This window comes from Thalia democratica, chromosome 1 (genome assembly GCF_965202585.1).
Source record: "Thalia democratica chromosome 1, ktThaDemo2.hap1.1, whole genome shotgun sequence".
Taxonomy (NCBI): Eukaryota; Metazoa; Chordata; class Thaliacea; order Salpida; family Salpidae; genus Thalia; species Thalia democratica.
This window is the reverse complement of record NC_139165.1, coordinates 89366892-89385992: the sequence shown is the minus strand read 5'-3', so window position 1 is coordinate 89385992 and position 19101 is coordinate 89366892.

Sequence of the window (19101 nt, the reverse complement as noted above, 5' to 3'; positions counted from 1 at the left end):
ACTTTGATTAAAAATAATATTATTGTACATAAACATTTTCGATGCACTAACTATATTTCTAAATTGGCAGTACTCCATGTTATTACTAATTATCTTTAGACTTAAAAATCGATTAATTCAAGTAGTAAGTTTAAAGACGCTTGATCTAGTTGTTGAAGTAAATTAATTAAACTTAAAAATTTAACTTTGAAGCTTAAACCAAAACTAAAGCTAATGATTAGCCAAAAACCTTGAAAATATTTTTGTTTTACTATTTTATTTATTTTTATCACACTACACAAAACTTAAATTTTGCATAATTTTTTATTTAAATTAACACAAATAGGGTTTCTGAAATATTTCAAACTTTAAACATTATATAAAAAGCTTATTTTATAGTTATAGATTATATTTAGATTAATGATAAACAGTCAAGTATTTTGTACAAACAAAATAAAAACTAATTAACCTCTTACGGATCAGTTTAGTAAAAGTTGTAATAAGTTTCGGAACATAAACTTTTATTTTATTAGCTATTGTTTCAATTTACGGTATAAGTTTATTTTCTAAAACTCAAATTTAAAATCCAACTATCAGTTAAGTATCTGATATTAATTTTACTTGTTTTATTAGAAACTTATTTATATCGTTTAAATCATCTAAACAGCACATCACATTAGATACAATTTGTACATAAAATGATACTTTTTTCAATAAATTTTATTTCAACTGTTTGTTTTATATGTTCAAGCTAATTTTTTTTAGTATAAAATGAAAGTGATATATTTAATAGAATTAAATAGAATCGTTTTTTTTTGATAAAACTTAAAATAACTTAAAAAATAATTTTCAAAGCGAGTTATAATTATTGTAAATACTAAGAGACATAAAAAAAGTCAGCATATATATTTTTATTTTCTTTGTTTCTTTTTAGAGTTTAATCTATTATGAAAGTTTGAATAAATTTGTTGTATTAAGTAAGTTAGCTTAATTACTACAAGAGTTTCAACCGTTTGATTGTCAAGAACTTAATTGCAGACCTTTTGTTGAACTACCAATTAACCTTATTTTAGATGTAAATATTTCAAATAAATCGTTTAAACAAATATAAGCTTTATCTTTCATTTGATGTAAATAGAGTTTTTATTTTTTTATTAGCATTATTTATTCATTGTACTATCGTTTAAAAGTTAAAAAGCAAAATAAAACTCAAGGAATATAAAATCTAAAATTAAAACAGGGTAAAAAATATTATTACTTTTGTATCCTTGTTATGAAAAAAATAACAAGTTTAAATGATAACTACTAACAAATATTAATTAAAAAATATAATTAAAAGTATAAAACAAGTTTTGTTTTTGTCTACTTCTCTAAGTTAAAATCGCTTATTTTTATATATTTTAATAAAGTTATCTCATATAAATCTCATTAAACCTGTAGAGAATAAGGATAAAATATTGTATGTGGTAAAAAATATTTGAGAGTTATATAAAGGTTTTTAATGTAAAATGAATGTAAAATGTGATATGTATACAAACTTAATGACTTGTATAAAAAAGTGAAAAATTATAAATCAAAACTTTTTAGTGTTTAAAAACAAACATTCAAAAGTAAATAAAATGAAATAAAATTGACTTTAACCTTGAAAAAAGATTAAATACGTTCAAAAAAATTAAGAGAAATTTAAACTGTCTTTTTGGCAGTAAAAAATACTTCTTCAAGGAACTATTTTAAAATATATTTTTGCCAGAAAAAATATATACGTCAAAGTTTGAAAAAAAGTTATTTAATAAAAAGTTGTTTTATTTAATTTAATAAAACTAGTTTAAGTTTGTTATGTATTATCAATGGTTTGAAAACTGCATAAAAAACTAAACTTAAAAGTCACATGTTTTACTTTGATATAAACTTATATTTTTACAGACAAGGAAACAAAAAAGTTGCTAACTTGTCTATCAAAAATAATAAATTTATTAATTTAATTATTGATGTTGTATAGAAGTAAAAATATTAAATTTGAAAACTGAAACTTATAAAAGACACTTTTAAAAGTTTAAGAAGTATGAATAACAAATTATAGTTTTTATTTATGAACACCATGATTGCAAACAACTTATAGTACTAATGTTTTGCAAAAAGATCATCTTTGAGTCAAAAATAACCGACTGTATTTAATTAAAAATCAAGCAATAAATTAAGCTTGAAAAACTAAAACTATTTTAATTGCTGAAATTAATAGTTGAAAAAACTTTAAAAGTTAAACTTTAAGAACTAAAAGTGTGTTATTAAGTTTTAAAATTCTTGTTAGTAAATAATTTGAGTTATAATTTTTTTTTTGTCAACAACTGTTGTTTTTGAGATAGCTATCCAAATACCTATTTGTTTTAAATTAAAACAAAGTTCTGTAATTTTTATCAACTGTTGTAAGTCAAACTACTTTCAACTTTAAATCCTTTGTGAAATCAAACAAAAAGAAACAAGTTTTTTTAAGTAAATGATTATGTTAGACAAATAACTGATGATTGATAAAATATATATTTAGAAAAGCTATCTATAAAAAACAATAGTAAATGTTTAAAATGCATTTTTTATCATTATTTCTGAAAAATGATAACTAACATACTCAAGAAAACTTTTTTTTTTACTTTTTATCTATCTAATACCTGTATTTTTTTTTTTAAAGTTACATTAGATTTTTACAAGACGATTTTAAATTGATTAAAACCGAGGCATATGCGATTTAGTGTAATTTAAAGAACAAGAATGTTATTTTAGTTAGAGATTTTGTTATCGGATTACATGCTAAGAAGTTCAAGATTAAGTTTACTTGACTTTTTTTTCAATGTTTTCTCTAAAAACTTTAGGTATTTAGTTGATTTTTCTCTATATATAATTAGCTCAAAAACTAGTTTTGGGTTTGTAGTTGTTTGATCAACTAATTTAAAATTCTTATAGAGTTCTAAGACTAAATTCTAGACTTCAAAATTTTTTATTTTTTAATATCTATATGTTGAAAACTAGTTTTAAGATAAAGCTCTGACTGGAAAATTTTTAGAAAAAAATTACTAAATAATTTTCAGTCAAGAAGATTTTTTCGAAAAACTTGTATCTATAATTAAACCTTGACTAGACTTTAAGTTAAAATATATCCATGGCGTAGGACTTGATAATCAAAAATACTTTTGTACACAGATCCTTACTCAAAACTTGTAAAGCGTATTTTTGTTTAGTAAATTGTTTAGACTAATAGTAACTAGAAGAAGATCAAAACTTATTATACTGAGCAAAATAAATTGTTACTTAAAAAAATAAAACTATGTTACATTTTATTTTTGCAGAATGTATGTGTTTTTAGACTTTGGTTTGATTTTGATTTTTGGCCGTTTAGTTATTTATTTAGTAATTTTTGTATCATAAGATATTTCTTAAGTTTAAATTTTTTTTAAAATAGAGTGAAATAACAAAAAATTTGTTATAAATTTATACTATATAAAATTTAACGATAAGTTACAAACTTAAATTTATGTTGTTGAGTTTACTAAACATATTTAAACGCTAAACTACTAAAGCAAAAATATAATTAAATTAACAACTATAAAGATTATATCTAGTGAGTAAAAATTCAAAACAAACAATAGAAAAACTAAACTTGAACTGAAAAATTTAGTCTGATCAAGTATGAAAGCATCATGTAAAAACAAATAATTTTTTTTGTATTATTTTGATTTATTGTTCGTTATGACAACAAAAGTTATTTTCCTTTATGTTCAATCAAATTGACAAATTACGCCAAAAATATATTTTCAAACAATGGTTTGGTAACTTTAAGTTTAAAGACGGCAAAACACGAGTAATAAACAGTTTTTATTTTTAGTCTGAGTTAAATTAGGCTAGTAATTCATGTAAATGTATACTAAAAAATTTATGTTAGATAATTCTAAAATTTTCAGTTATAAATTTATAAACATAAAAGTTAATTTTCTATAAAATTTAATATTTTAAGAATGGTAATTTGATCACAGTTTAATCTAAAGATAACATAGTAAACTTTGGTTTTAATTATTTGAGAATTTTACAAAGTTTCAGTAAAAATAAAGCTTAAAATGTTTTGAAATTAAAGTTATCAATCAAAACTTTAAAATCTTATCTGAAATAACAAATTTGTTTAGAATTATACAACTTATGCATTAGAGATACAATGAAAACAGAAGTTTGTTATAAGTTTCTTGTTTTAATTTTATTCAAAGTACAAAAACAAATTTATAATAAAACAAGTTCTCATAAATTGAAAAAATAAACCTTTCACATAAATTTAATCGTGGTAATTTATTAGTAAAATAAAGTGAAAATAAGTCAATCAAAGCTTAATTTATTTTATTGCACAGCTGTTTTTTATCATTTAAAAAAACCTTGGAAAACTTAGAAAAACTAAAAAAAAATTTTACTTTATACACAGACTTTATCATTTTTCATATAACAGCTTTATATGCAAACTTTCTATTAGTTTTGAAGTTTAAAATATTGTTGCCAAATAAACTCAAACTTTGACAGATTTATTAAAATTCTGAGTCACATAGTACGTCATAATCGCTTTTAGTTTTATAGCAGGTGACAATTTTAACTACAAAAAGTTTTAGAAATGTAGTTTGTTTTTAGTCTTTCTTTATACAATCACATAAACGATGATTTGCTGATTCTAATTTAACAATGTTTTTTTAATACTTAACATAATTTGTCTAGCTTACGATACTTTATCAAAAATAGTTTATATAAATAAAGTGTTTTTAAGAATTTAAAAACTGTAAAATTAAAGACATACTTCTATACGTGCATTAAAATTTGTTTAAGAACAGTTAAAAGGTTTACAGCTCATAAATATTTCAGTACAGTATTCAAAAAGTGGCTTATACTCTCCGTTATACAATAGCATAATTACTAACTGAATATAAACATCTTTAAAATATTAATTTGGGTATTATTAAAATAAAAAAGCATGTTTTACGTATTATTTAAATTTAAATTGATATACACATGGGGAATTTAAAAACGTTTTTTCAAGTTGTCAGCTTACAAAAGCTCACTTACTTACATAAAATAAACAATTAAAACAGGATTGTTCATTTAGTAACCATTAAATATATATTCCTTTACTGCTTAATTTTATTAACTTTTTGTCAATAATATTAGTGAAATAACCCAAAAAATTACAGAACTTCTTTTTATTTCCACTTAACTTCAAGTGTAAGAATTTAATGTATTTTGTTATGTCTAAGTATATTTGTCTAGAAACTTATGTATTAATTTCGGCAGAATTCCAAATAGTTTTTTTTTAAATACATCGTATGTCGTTATTGTATTTTCTCCATGATAGATGAAATTATAATCTTACTATTTTGCAGTTAACTTATAAAAAAATTAGTTCAATAAAAAAGCTTGCCAAGTAAATTGTAAAAGTAATTTGTTAGTGATGTTTAAAAAAATGTTTTTAGAAGATAATTATAAAAGAATAAAGTTTTAAATAGTGGTAGATGTACTATCAACGCAGGCACAAAAGTGTGTTGAATTTTGTACAAAGAAAAATAATTTGAAATATAATTTTGTAATATTATAATTTCAATTAAACCTTTGTAGTACACAAAACAGTACAAAGTTTACAGAATTTTTCAGAATACACAAAATTAACTTTTGTTCCCTATGTTCAAAGCATATAAGTTATAACATATCAAAAAAAGATTTTGTGGAAGATTAAAAACTACATTTACAACAAAATATTTTTGTTAAGTTTTATTAATTTAGTTAAAGCTGACTTTTTCAGTTTTATTTTTTATAATTTACACACAGAATTATATAACAAAGAATAAAGCTTCATTGTTACTTAAATGTTTAAAAATAGATAAAAGTTTGGTCTAAAAACGTATGTATGTTTAATTAAACTTTTTTTTTAAATATTTAACCAGTTACTAAGTTATTTTAACATTAATTTAAATCACAAAATTAAAAAATAAATCACTTGTGTTCTGTTTAACTTATTTTATCTATATAAAAGCAAACAAAAATTTCGTTCGAAACAACGAGCTTTGAAAAAAAAGTATAAGTTTACAGTTTCCAAGGTACCATGTGTTTAGTTAATTTTTTTTTTGTAAGCATTAACTAATAAATTGTTTATACTTTGTTGATAGTTAAATAATTAAAAATCTAAGGCATATCCTTTTTTTTTATTTTTGATAATTCTAAGCGAGAAAAAAGTAAATTACAATTGATTAAATATTGTTAAAATTTTACCATAAAAATAATTTAAAGTCTTTCAAGCAACAAGATTAGATTAAGAAAGGTATTAATACTACTTGCAAAAGATAAGAATGACATTTTTCTAAGTTTCTAAACTTTAAAAAGTGGTAAACATTGGCATATGTACAAGAGTTATTTATGCTTTAATACTTCATTACTCAAAAACAATATAATAAGTATAAAATTTAACGTTTAACAATAGTATAAAAAACGAAAAAAAAATAGCTTTGTAATTTTAATATTAAAAGAAAAACTTATTTAGTCTGCTGCTTTTATACAATTTTTCACTTCTTACTAAACTTTAAATAAACTTACAACTCACAGCATGGAAGAAAAAAGTTTTGTCGAAAATTTCTATTGTGAAATAAACACGTTATAACAAGAGTCTTCTCTGATAACAATATGTTCATTTTTGTTTGCCTTTGAACTAAAGTACAATACTTCAAGCTAATTATGTTGTATCGATTCTTCAATTGTAGTGTAACATTTTTGTCATTTTGAACTCTTTTGGTTATTTCTTATTTTAGTAAAAATAGTTTTGTATATAAATATATTGTTCATTTTGTTTAGCCTACCTACATTTTTTATCGAAAAAGTAGTTTATATGATTGTAAACTAACAGTTGTTATGCCATATTATTTATGTTTGTGTAAGTTTTTTTATGCCATATTTAATATATAAGTGTAAGTAATATAAAATTGTTTTTGACCTACAACGATAACGATTGAAAACCAATATTCTAACTCTTCAAATAATATCACTACAAATAAAAATAATATTAATTTTTTAGAATTGTTATTCAAAGAAAAGGAATTTAAACTTGAACATCAGAAGCTTATTCTCATATAGTCTAAAAGCATCATGTAAAACCAACAATAAAACTGACATTATTTGTTACACATGATCATTTTATCAAAAATAAAGATAAAATTGTTTACTTTTCATTGAGAATAGTTAGAAATAAAATTTAGGCGTATAACAAGTTAGTGTTTATAAAATTTGTTTACTTTTTATCTTGTAAATAGAAAGGTTCATAAGGCTATTATCTAGTTCCCTCGAATTACGTGGGAATAAGTTGAAAAAGAAAATATATTAGTTTTTTTTTTACATTGTAATTTATCAAACAATTAGTAATTGAATTAAATGTTTTATGCACTTAGTTTTATTTATTTAAAAACAATCATTTTTTTTATGTAAACATTTAAATAAATATATTTTATCGTTTTACGTTATAAAAATTTTTTTCAAACGCATTTGTAATAAATTCTGAAACGTTCATTAAAATTGTTAGTCATATAAAACATCATAAATGCATTTAATTTTATAGAAGAAGAATTTTTAAACGTAAAACTTAACAGGTTATTTGATCAAAAATCTTTAATAATATCAAAAATAAAAAATAATATTTACTTAATCTAGCATGCTGTATTTTTTATCCTTATATTTATCAGGTATCACGAAGTATTGTTTTAAATATAATAACTAAACTATCATACAGTTATTTCAGATAATGTTGTTTAATTTTTAAGCACTTAAGTACTTTTGCATAAGTCATAACAAAAATGTCAAAATATTGTAAAAGTAGAATGTTTAGTTTTAAAAAGATTTAATTTTTTTGTCAGTTTAATGTTGTAATGTAATAATAATTTTAAATATAACTAAAAGTTTATAAAAATAGTTTAGAAAACGAAATGATTTTTAAAACTGGTCAAATGATAGTTTAAATATTTGAAATCTATCATTTAAAAAATTTTTCAATAAAATAAAATATAAAATATTATTTTATTACTATCAAGAAAGCCGTAAAATACAGGGTAAAATTTATCTTTTTATTTCAAGTATTTTGACAGTTCATACCTGATAAATTAGTTTTGAAAATGTAATCTAGAGCTTTTGATATAGGGTCTTAGTAAATTTTATCAGTATTATTTGAATAAACCGTATTCTATCAATGAAAATGTCTTTAAGAGCTTTAGTCACGTCTTTTTGTATATTTAATTTAATCTTTGAAACTTTAGTAAAGCATTTTCATAAAGAATTATTATTTATTTACTTTAAACTGTAAAACACATTCTATTTCAACTTGTTGGAAATAATTTAAACCAATAATCACTTTACATGTAATAAAGTTTGGCTAGTTTATAAAACAAATAGGTGAACTTGAAACCAACTATAAGACTTTTCATTGACAAAAAAAATACAGAAAAAAATTACTTTAAACGTAGTAGATTTATTATCCCCGTAGATTTATAAGTATTTTAAATTTAAATTTGTACGAAAATAAAACAGTGTGTATAAACAAGCCAATTTATAAAAGCGTCCTGTATTTAATTTGACTGACGTGTATGGCCATAACTTTTTATTTACTGTAAAGTTGTCTAAATAAATTATACTGGTTAAAACGTCCGTTGAAAAATGTAAAATTCATTTATAACCAATTTTTTTTTTAATTTAAATGTAGTTGTGAACTTATATAAAAAAAAGGTTTTACTTTTACTAAAATAACTTTATTCTTAAAATTTAATATAAAATACTTGAAACAAAACTTAATATAGGATGTAGAACTTACAAATTTTATTATATGCCTCTAAATTGCTTAAAATTATTAGAAAAAAAAGATATTTTGGATGATAGTTTTAAACAATTTATTTAAGTAAAATCTAAAATAGAACTTTCATAATTAATACTCAAGTTCATTAAACACTATGTTTTTTTTTCTGCTTTAAGATATTACTAAAAGGTTTATGACGGTTTTTAATCGAAAACATTCTAAATAATTATAATTTTTACAAGGTTAATTTAAATTTTTCTATTAAACGATTAAGCTTAGTTTTTATTTATACAACATTACATAGTGCTAAAACTTATGTAAAGCGAATATAAGTTTTTATATGAAGGTTATAAGCGACTGTAATAGCATACTTCTGAACTCCTTTCTAATTGATGCGTGTATTGATAAATTAAACCTATCAGAAAAAACCTTCATAAAAATTGTTTGATGTGTACACCATGGAAAAAAAAAAACAAATTGTTTTTGTTTTTGACGAGTTGACTTGTCTAAAGCTTAAATTATTTTTCTTTAGCAAAATACTTTTCTTAAAACAACTTAATTTATAATATGATTTTTTTTTGTAGAAAATCTTAGTTAAGAAAAAATTATAGAAAGTAAGTAAATATTAGTTGTGAATTTTCACTAACTAGATCTGTGTTTAATTCAAAACTATATAACAAACTTTTTTAATACAGAGTTTTGTTATGTACTAGTATAAACACTATTTAATAAAAATATACAAGCTTTGTTATTAGAGTGTTTCTAAGGTAATAAAAAATAATTGTTTTATTTTATTTTATTTAAGACTACAAATATAAATAGATAGTAAAATTAAAAGGTTTTGAAAGTATTTCAGGGCCTTAATCAATTTTAATTAGCTTTGTTTAAAAAAATATACTATTTTAATGAGATATGGCGCCTTATGATTTAAATAAAACTGCTATTATAAATTTACAAAAAAGTATTTCACTCAAAACAGCAAATATAGCTTATCTAATAATATACTATATTAGTTAGCAAAAGAATAGTTAATATAACTAACGATAAATTTTTTTTCCTAAGTTCATAACTGTATTTATAATTAATTAACTTTGAAAAGTATTTTTATGTATTCGTAAGCAAATTAAATCGTTGAATCAATTTACTTATAAAGATTACGAATATAACTTTAATATTTTATTTAGACTAATGATTGTTTAAAATTAGAAAAAGTTAACAGAAAAGTTTAAAATTACACTCAATTAAATGAAAACGACATGTTTTGTATCAAAACTAGTTAAGTTTTACCATATAAAGCCAAAACCAAAATAAATACATTTTCGTAGCTCAACTAAACAAATAATTACATTAAAAAAATAGTTTTGAAAAATTACCTATTAAACTTTAGCTAACCTTTACAATACTAGGTTGGTGGTTAGGTATACAAAAATAAACTATTATGTTACTAAAAAATTTGAAATAAAGAAAAGTTTTAACTTTATTTGCAATATAGTTTTTTCACATAAACTTTGGTCTCACAAATAGTTTATATAGCAAAATATTTTTTATCAGATAAATAAACTTCTAAGGCAACGTGTAGTTTAAGCAAAAATAATTTTAGTTTAGACTGTTTTTTTTTTAAAGGTCTAAACTAATAAAGTAACATTTTTAAAATAATTAAAACGACAGTTTCGTTACTTAAACTTTATTTCATATTTTTTTAATTTAAAAAATATTATTTTCTATACTTTGTTTTTAATGGTTAAATGAAGTATATGTTACTAGATGAAGCTGTAAAAATTAATTAACATAAAAGTAAACTAAAATGAATATTTTGTAAAATCAAACAATAAAACTTCAATAAGATAAAAGTTGCGAAACGAAAAGAAAAACGAATTGCAAATAATATAATTTTTAATCTCGGTGCAATTCAAGACGTTTTCAGATTTTGTAGTTTTTTTGTAATATCTACTTTAAAAAAAATTAAATTATAAATTATTAAAAACTAGTATTTTGTTAAGTCTATAAACTCTTATGTAGAATCAAAACAAAGACTTCGTATGTTTAAGTTAAGTCGTTAGTATTTTGTTTTGATTAATACCTATTGGATTTAAAACACCTTTCTGTTACAATATAATTATATCATTATTTTTGTTTTGAAGAGTAAATTAGAAGCTTTTGGATTGATGAGAACACACGAATAGATAACATGTTGCGATAATTGACAGTAGTATAAAAGTTTTAAAAGAGAGAATAAAAAAAAATTAGTACTCGCCCTAAAGTTTTTGTAGTAGTAGTAAAAATACCGTTCTAAAATATGCAAGAAAATTTTTTCTCAGAGAGTTATGAACATATGAAAACCTTAAAAAACTAAACATAAAAGATCTAATTAAACAACTTAAAGTTTTATACATTATGCTTTTCTTTCTAATCCCATAAAATGGTAAGTTTTTTTCTTTTAAGTATTAATTAAAAACTATTAATCTAAAATGTAATTCATTATTTTTTGTTCAAATATCAAATAGTTTAGTTAAACTATACTAAATTCAGTGATAAACAATATCAACGAATAAATTATTTTATTACTAACCTTAAACGAAAAAAACTTAAATTCACAAGGAATTAATTGTTTTTACATTTATTAGAACGTTTGTAACAATCTTTTATAGTTTATTCAACTTTTACAAATACAAATTAAACTAAATAAATTATGAATTAGAAAACATTTCGTAATTAAAAATTTAAAAATGCCACAGAAACTATTTGTTTTTGTTCTATTGATTTCTTTCCTTTGGAGTGTTACAAAAAGTAAGTTTGTTTTGTTTACATTCAAATCAACGAAAAAATTGTGTGCACAAATTATGCTTTTATCACTTTTAACAACAAAAAGATTTTCAGAAAAAGGCTGCTTTGTTTAGAATAGTTTCTAAGCACTTTTATGTTATTAAATATTTAAAGCAATTGATTTTCCCGTCTGTACTAAGAATAAATACCTGATAAAGTATACGTTAGGGATTATGAAATATATAACTAAATCACTTTAAAAATAGGTGAAAACTTAAAAGTTTATTAGAAAGTATTAAAAAATGTCTATTACAAATATAACTCTAAGTGTTGAGTATAAATTAAAAAAAATTATCTATTATAAAAAAGTACATATTAAAACTTTAATTAAAAGAAAAAATAAAATATTCAATAAAAAATTTAAAGTTTAAAAAAATTGGATTGATTAATTTTTTTTTTTGAAACTAATTTTTATATATGTTTCTATACAATTCTTTTCAGGTAAAAAAAAAATTAAGAACAAAGACAATTTGTAATGGAGATATACAATAAAAATAGAATGTCCGTTTAATGTAAAAACTAAAAAAAAAAGTTTTTTTGTGGAAGCGTTAACAAATATATATGCGTAGCAGATTCGATTTAATAACAAAAAAATACAAATTGTAATTTTTCAAATACAATGGACTACTATTAGACGTAAGTTTTTATAGCTATATTAAACTAACTGCAGTACATTGTTTGGTACACTTATATAAAGTAGAAAGATAAATTGCATTAATTTGTATAAAACAAGTAACGAGAGCTGTAAAAGTCGGATTGAAAAAAACACTATTGGTACAGTTTGTACTTATCATATTATTGCAACAAATGTTTATATAATCTTCCAAATAAACGGTCAAATTAAACAAACAAATAATGTTCTTAATTTATTTTGCTATATTTTAAATTATAAATATAAAAGGCTTTGATTAACTAAAGTCAATTAATTAATTAAGTCGTATTTAATCAACAATATTTAAAATTAAACATTGAAATCTTTAAAAATGTTGTATAGGTTATTTAATTCTAGTATCAGTTTTGAAGACTTTTTAAGAATTTTCTGTAATAACACGAGTTTCACATGTAAAATTATGATAAAAAGATGATATTAAACGAAATTATAGAAGACAATAGCTATTTATAAACTTAGCGCTTTTAAGCCTACTAAGCACATTAAACCCAATAAACTTCTCAATTTAGTGATAAAATATTTATGATATTGGCAGCTACTATTGCAGTTTGTTTAGAAGTTACAGCCAGCTTGTTTAGTTGGAATTGTTTCATTATGAGTCATCTAATTCTCATCAGCTAACAAACTATAACAGGATTAGTTTTAGTTGATCTAATAGAGAACACGAGTTTGTTAATTAGCAGAGCCTATTGTGAATCAATATTTACTACGATTAGGAAAGCTCCCAATTTAAAAGAAGTGAAGCTTTAAATGCTTTAGCTCGTTTATTTCTAACAATAAGTATTTTTACAAATTGAATTTTAATACACAAAAAATTTACTAAGTTTAAGAGAACAAAAAGTGTATTTTACTAAAATTTAAGCTTTTGAAGAAAGTAATAAATATTGAAAACATTGATATTTTTATCGCTTATATCTTTTTATGATATGTCAGCATATAAGTTTACGTTAAAAAACTCTTTTATGTGGTTATGGAAAATATTTGTTTCGATTTATTTATTCTAAACATTTCTTACGTCGCTTATTTGAGCTATCGTATACACTACTTTTTAGTGAATTGCATAATTAAAAAAGCATGCTTTTTTAAATATTGTCTCGTCTAATATAATTATTTGAGTGAATTTTCGAGATTTAAGAATTTTTTCTAGAAAAGAAACGATTTTAAAAAAAGAAAACTAAAATCTATTGTTTCTGTCAAAACATTCTATAACGTACTACTTATCTATTTTAAACTTTTTCCAAAAACAAACAAGACTTTTGTTTTTTTTTATAACATTTTTTCAAGGCTTACATGAGTTCTGTTTTTTTTTTTTTTTTCATTAAATAAGTTTGTGATACTCTTTTTTTTAGCTTATGCATAGTTTATGTTCTTTTAGTATAAACGTTTACTTTTTGAATTTGTTTGCTAATCGATATTTAACAACAAAATAAAGTAATTATGTTTTTATTAGGTTTAATATATACGATAAACGTTTTCAATCTAAAAGCTATACATTGCAATATTCATTACAAGTGAATAATACAACCAAAACAAATAGAAAACTTTTTACAAGTGTGTCTAGATGTTGTAGCTTAAAATTTGATTATAAGACATTTTATTTTGATGAGTTAAAGTAGACGTATAGTGGTCAACTTCAAGTAAAATATTTCTTTACAGAAAAAAGTAAAGTTTGAAGTTAACCGAATTAAAAACTTTGTCAAACTCAGTTTAAACTTACATACAAACAAAACAACAAGTATGAGTTCTGATATTTTATTTGTATCTTTTGATGGCATTTTAGATAAACCCTATTTCTATTGTTTTTCAGAATTTTAACTTAAATAAGTTATATAACTTATTACTTAAGCATAAACTAAAAAGTACAAAACATTTTTTTTCTTAATAAAAGAATAAATTTAGTTTGTGGTTCCTGTTAAAACATAACTTAAACTTTAGAATAAAACGCTTCTCTTAAGCCAAAGATGAGTGTATTGGGACGTAATAGAAAAGTAAGTGCTTATTTTAACAGTTTATTTATTTTATTTCTGATTTAAATGAAATATCTTAAATTTATTCAGGTATTGGATAAGTGAAAGCAGCAAATTATTAAGTCTAATTCAATTCACACAACTTGTAGTTTTCATAAAATATCTCAATACGCACTATTAACAAAAGTAAGTACTACAAATGAAGCTAACATAATTTCAATTAAAACCTCCCAATTGGTAGCAGTAAATGTTCTGTTATCTATTTCTTTTTTCTTCCTACTAGCTACTTACATGATTTATTATAAACTCAGGTGATTTGATCTGGCTCATGTATTCGTAATAATGCCTTAAATTGTCAATTGCATATAATTTTTGTTTTAGTTTATACAGAGAGTTATCTTAAAATTTAAAATTATGATTTATAAAAATTAATGTTACGAAGAAAAATACTTAATTAAAACTCTAAATATTATTTACAAAACACATTTATACCATTACATTTAAGTAAGAGCTCATTTGTACAACTTAAAATTAATTATGAATAAAAACCTGATATCTATACAGCGAAAACCTTATAGTTTTTTAAACTTTTTTGTATTTTGAATGACTCAGAATAACTTATATTTAAGTTTAAAGAAGTCTGAGAAATAAGTCGACAATAATAACAACTAACTTTTGTTTGATGAATGTAATTAGCAATATTTCGCTGTTGATATACTTAAATCGGCAATTGAATGACAATACTCTATACATTGTTTCAAATGTATTACGCTTCAGTGTATTATCGAGCTCAATTTGGATATTTGTTATGACAGCATATTTGCTCAATAAAGTGTATAGTTTTTTCGCCTTGAAATCTAAACGAGCTATTATGATTTGCCATGTGATTGTTTACTGTAAGTTAAACATTTTATATGTATTTTATCTTAAAATTAAGGTTTATATTAGATTCAATTTAAAATAAAAGTTATAACATATAATTTGTTAAGTTATTTGTTTTCGATATTACTTAAACTAATCTACAAACCAGAGCAACTTTAAATTTAATAACTAACATTAAAAAAAATATTTTTTAATCAAAGAACCAATATGTAAAAGTAGTTAGTTAAATGTGAATATTTAAGATTAAATAAAAAAGACAAAGTAACTGTTTAATTAAGTATTTAAAATATTTATTTAAAAAGTATCACATTTAAACTGTTTTTTTTTTGCAGCACAAACTTTTATTTGAAGTGTACAAACTTGTAGAAATTAACTTTTGTCACAGTAAACTCGTAATATTTTACTTTGATCTTTTTTATGGTCTTGCGAATAAAAAAAGCAATAAAACTCTTCTTTAAACCGAACAAATAGAATATATTTAAAGAGATTTATTCTCAATAAATAATAAAAAGAATTTTTTTAAACATTTTTAGTTACAGCAATAAAAGCCTTAAAAATCAAAAGAAAACTAGTTTTTACAAAATATTCTGCACTACTTATTTCTTTTGAGTAGATTTTAGTATATTAAAAAGTAGATTAGTTTTTATAAAAACAGAATTAAAAAACTTCTACTTATTAAGAATACAGTAAATTCATTTACATGTAAACTTTATCTATCACAGGTTTAATAACCGGACTTATCATAGCAGAATATTTGATTGAAGAAGATTCTGATAAAAGAAGATTGTTACCGTATAATGAATTTTCTGTTACGATAGTTATTACAACATTTGCACTTTCAGCATTTTTATCACTAGCTTTCCTGGCTGCATCTGTAGTAAGACTTCGAAATAAAATGAGCAAAAACGACAATATAAAAAATAAATTGTGTCACAGACTAACAAAATCAAGCTTTGAACCTTTAAAGTTTGTATTTAGTTTGTTTTTTTAGTTTTGATAAAGAAAGCCTGACTATATTAATAGATATTAATATTTATAATTACTAAACTTACAGTTAAGCATATAAATGTAAAGGAGTTATTTTATTTTTGACGGTTTTCTCATATGGTCTGAACACAGTACTTATTTGTGTTAAAAACTTAAAGAAACTAAATTTATATAAAATATATCTATTTTAAAAAGCTCATCTATTTTGTTATAAAATAATTCAACTAAATGGTGACTCTTAAGCAGCTTAATGATAAATACTTTTACTAACATACTTTATATGCTAAAATAATAAGTTATAAGTAAAATATAGAGACATCTTTTGAGTTTTAAGTTTATTAACAGCAAAAAATGTACAACTTATAAAGAAACAATGTTAATCAAAAAGTTAATACAAAAACATAACTCAAAACAAACATCGCTTGAACGAAAATAGCATTTGTGGAGTAGAGGAAAATTATAAAAATTTAATCAAGAGGATATTTTTGTTTCAATTTACTATAAAGCTGTTTAAAATTTAAATTTCTTTGAAGGTTTGTTTTAGATATATATTTATATATTTCATTTTATCAGGTCATAAATCTTTGAGAAATAAAAAATGGTTTAACCAGGGTTTCCTATAGATAGCAAATTTAATAATTTGGCGGAAATAACTAAAAAAGGGTCTAAATAGAGTATTTAATAACAGTGCAGTCAAAGAATTTAAATTTAAACGTTTCTAAATTTAGCTTCATTATTAAAAGTTATATTTCCTGCAGTAAAATGTAGATAAAAATTGCTTTGACTAGGGTTTGAAAATCAGCAATATCCTCCTTAAGGCTAATTTTGGTCTTGATGGAAAGTAATTAGTAATGTGACGAGAAAGTTAAGTGTTATTGCTGATAACTAATATAGGAGAGTCTACAACTTTTTTGTTATTAATTTTTGCATGAAAATAAGTTTAAGTAAATCTGGTTTCAACTGTTATTACTTTAAGAAAATCTAGAACCAAGGTACTTTTGCACAAGAAAAATCTATTAGTTGTTCTGTAGGTATATTACCTACGGACCATTCAACTTTATCAACGTCATAACAAACTATCCGAGAATCCGTATTTCGAAAGATTATGATTTTACTACCTATCGATACAGCTTTATTATATCCAAAAGAATTTTGATGTTTAAGAGCAACAAATGTTTTACTAACATTGTCAAAAACCTCAGCTTTACCAGGATAGCGATCGAAAACATACAAAATACTTCTAACAACAACCAAACTATGATAACTTTTACCATGAATCATAGTAGGAAATGATGACCATTTGTCGGCGATAACATCATATGACTCTACTGTGTTTGTGTTTACATAAAAATCAACGAGACCACCAGATACTAGTATGTTACCTTCAAATATTACACAGGCTGCATCTGATCTTGGCGTTCTCATTTCGGTATTTTTATTCCAAATTTTGTTACTGACATCTAATTGTAAACAAGTATTAGCCGTCAGTATTATTTGATTATCATTTACTTTACACCGACCACCAAATATAAATATTTTATTAATAAATGCACATGCACAAAAGTTACAACGGTCATCAATCATATTACCTACTGAGGTCCATTCGTTAGTAGAAGGTGAATATTTATCAATATTTATTATACTTTGTTCGTAGTCATTATAATCACTGAGTACATAAACCTCTCCTTTTAAACAAACAACTTTTGAAAACACTCTTTCACATATCATTTTAGGCAGAGCTTTCAGATTATTAAAGTTCCTCCCATTGATTTGAAGTGAAGTTCTAACATTGCAATCATTTTTTTCATCATAGCCACCACATAACATTATATTAAACTTATTTTGGTTGCAATATCTACTTTCAGAACAGTTACTTAAAATTTTTTTCTCGTTATCTAAGGCTGCATTCAATTTTTCATCAAATTCACGGTTTTTTCGAAATGATGAATTTGTATTCAAAAGATGTCTCATTGCATCTTTTGACAGCAAACTAAATCGAACTTTTGATAGAAGCTTTGTTGCGTGTTTGCTACGTTCTTCACTGTTGTGTTTCAACCAACTGTTTGCTGCATTAAAGACTTCAACTTCAGAGTGAAGGTTCAACTCAGAGCTTGCAAGTATTTTTGCAACAAGACTAAAGTTTAAGTGTAAAAAGTTTTCAGTATCAGCTACCATTTGAAAACAACGTTCAATATGAGCCAGAGTTTGCTCAGGTACGTTGTACAGTTGATATAAATTAGCTAATCTGTAAAACGTGGTGACGTTTTTCAAAGTTATTGTCTCGAAGTACTCGCATGTCTTCATACTTTTATCTTTATCTAGCAAGAACTTTTCCAGTTTCAAAGCTAAAATCAATTCGTTACCTGTTATCTTCTTTTCATCTGAAAAATATAAAATTTAATCAAAACATATAAGGGGCAAAAGCGTACACTCGTGCAAAAATGACGCTGTTCAAAAACTACCCGTTGCCATTTTATCAAGTCGGGGTAATAACTAGTAATAAATAAGTACACTACATTTTCTGGGGTAAGTAATAAAACTTATAGAAAATGGGAGTATCTTAACCTAAAACTAAATAGAATAGGCTAAATTTCAATGTTTGTTTTGAGGTATATTTAAAAGAAAATTTAGAATTCACACTATTAATTTTGGGGTTAGTAAAAAAAATGAGATTCTTACTATTTGGAATTATTATTTATTGTTATTAAGATTATTTTTTTAAAAGGTCCGGTTATGTATATGAGTTTAGGGAACTCTGTTTTGTGTAAACTAAATTAAAAATATCTTATTATAAAAGTTATAGTTCCGTTGAAAAAATCTTTTTATATAAAAATATAAATGTCTAAACGTAGATTTTTTTATTTAATTACGTTCATATTTAATAGAAAACTTCTGTAGATTTATATTTATATATAATAATATATATGCTTACAAACTCTTTAATTTATATTAAA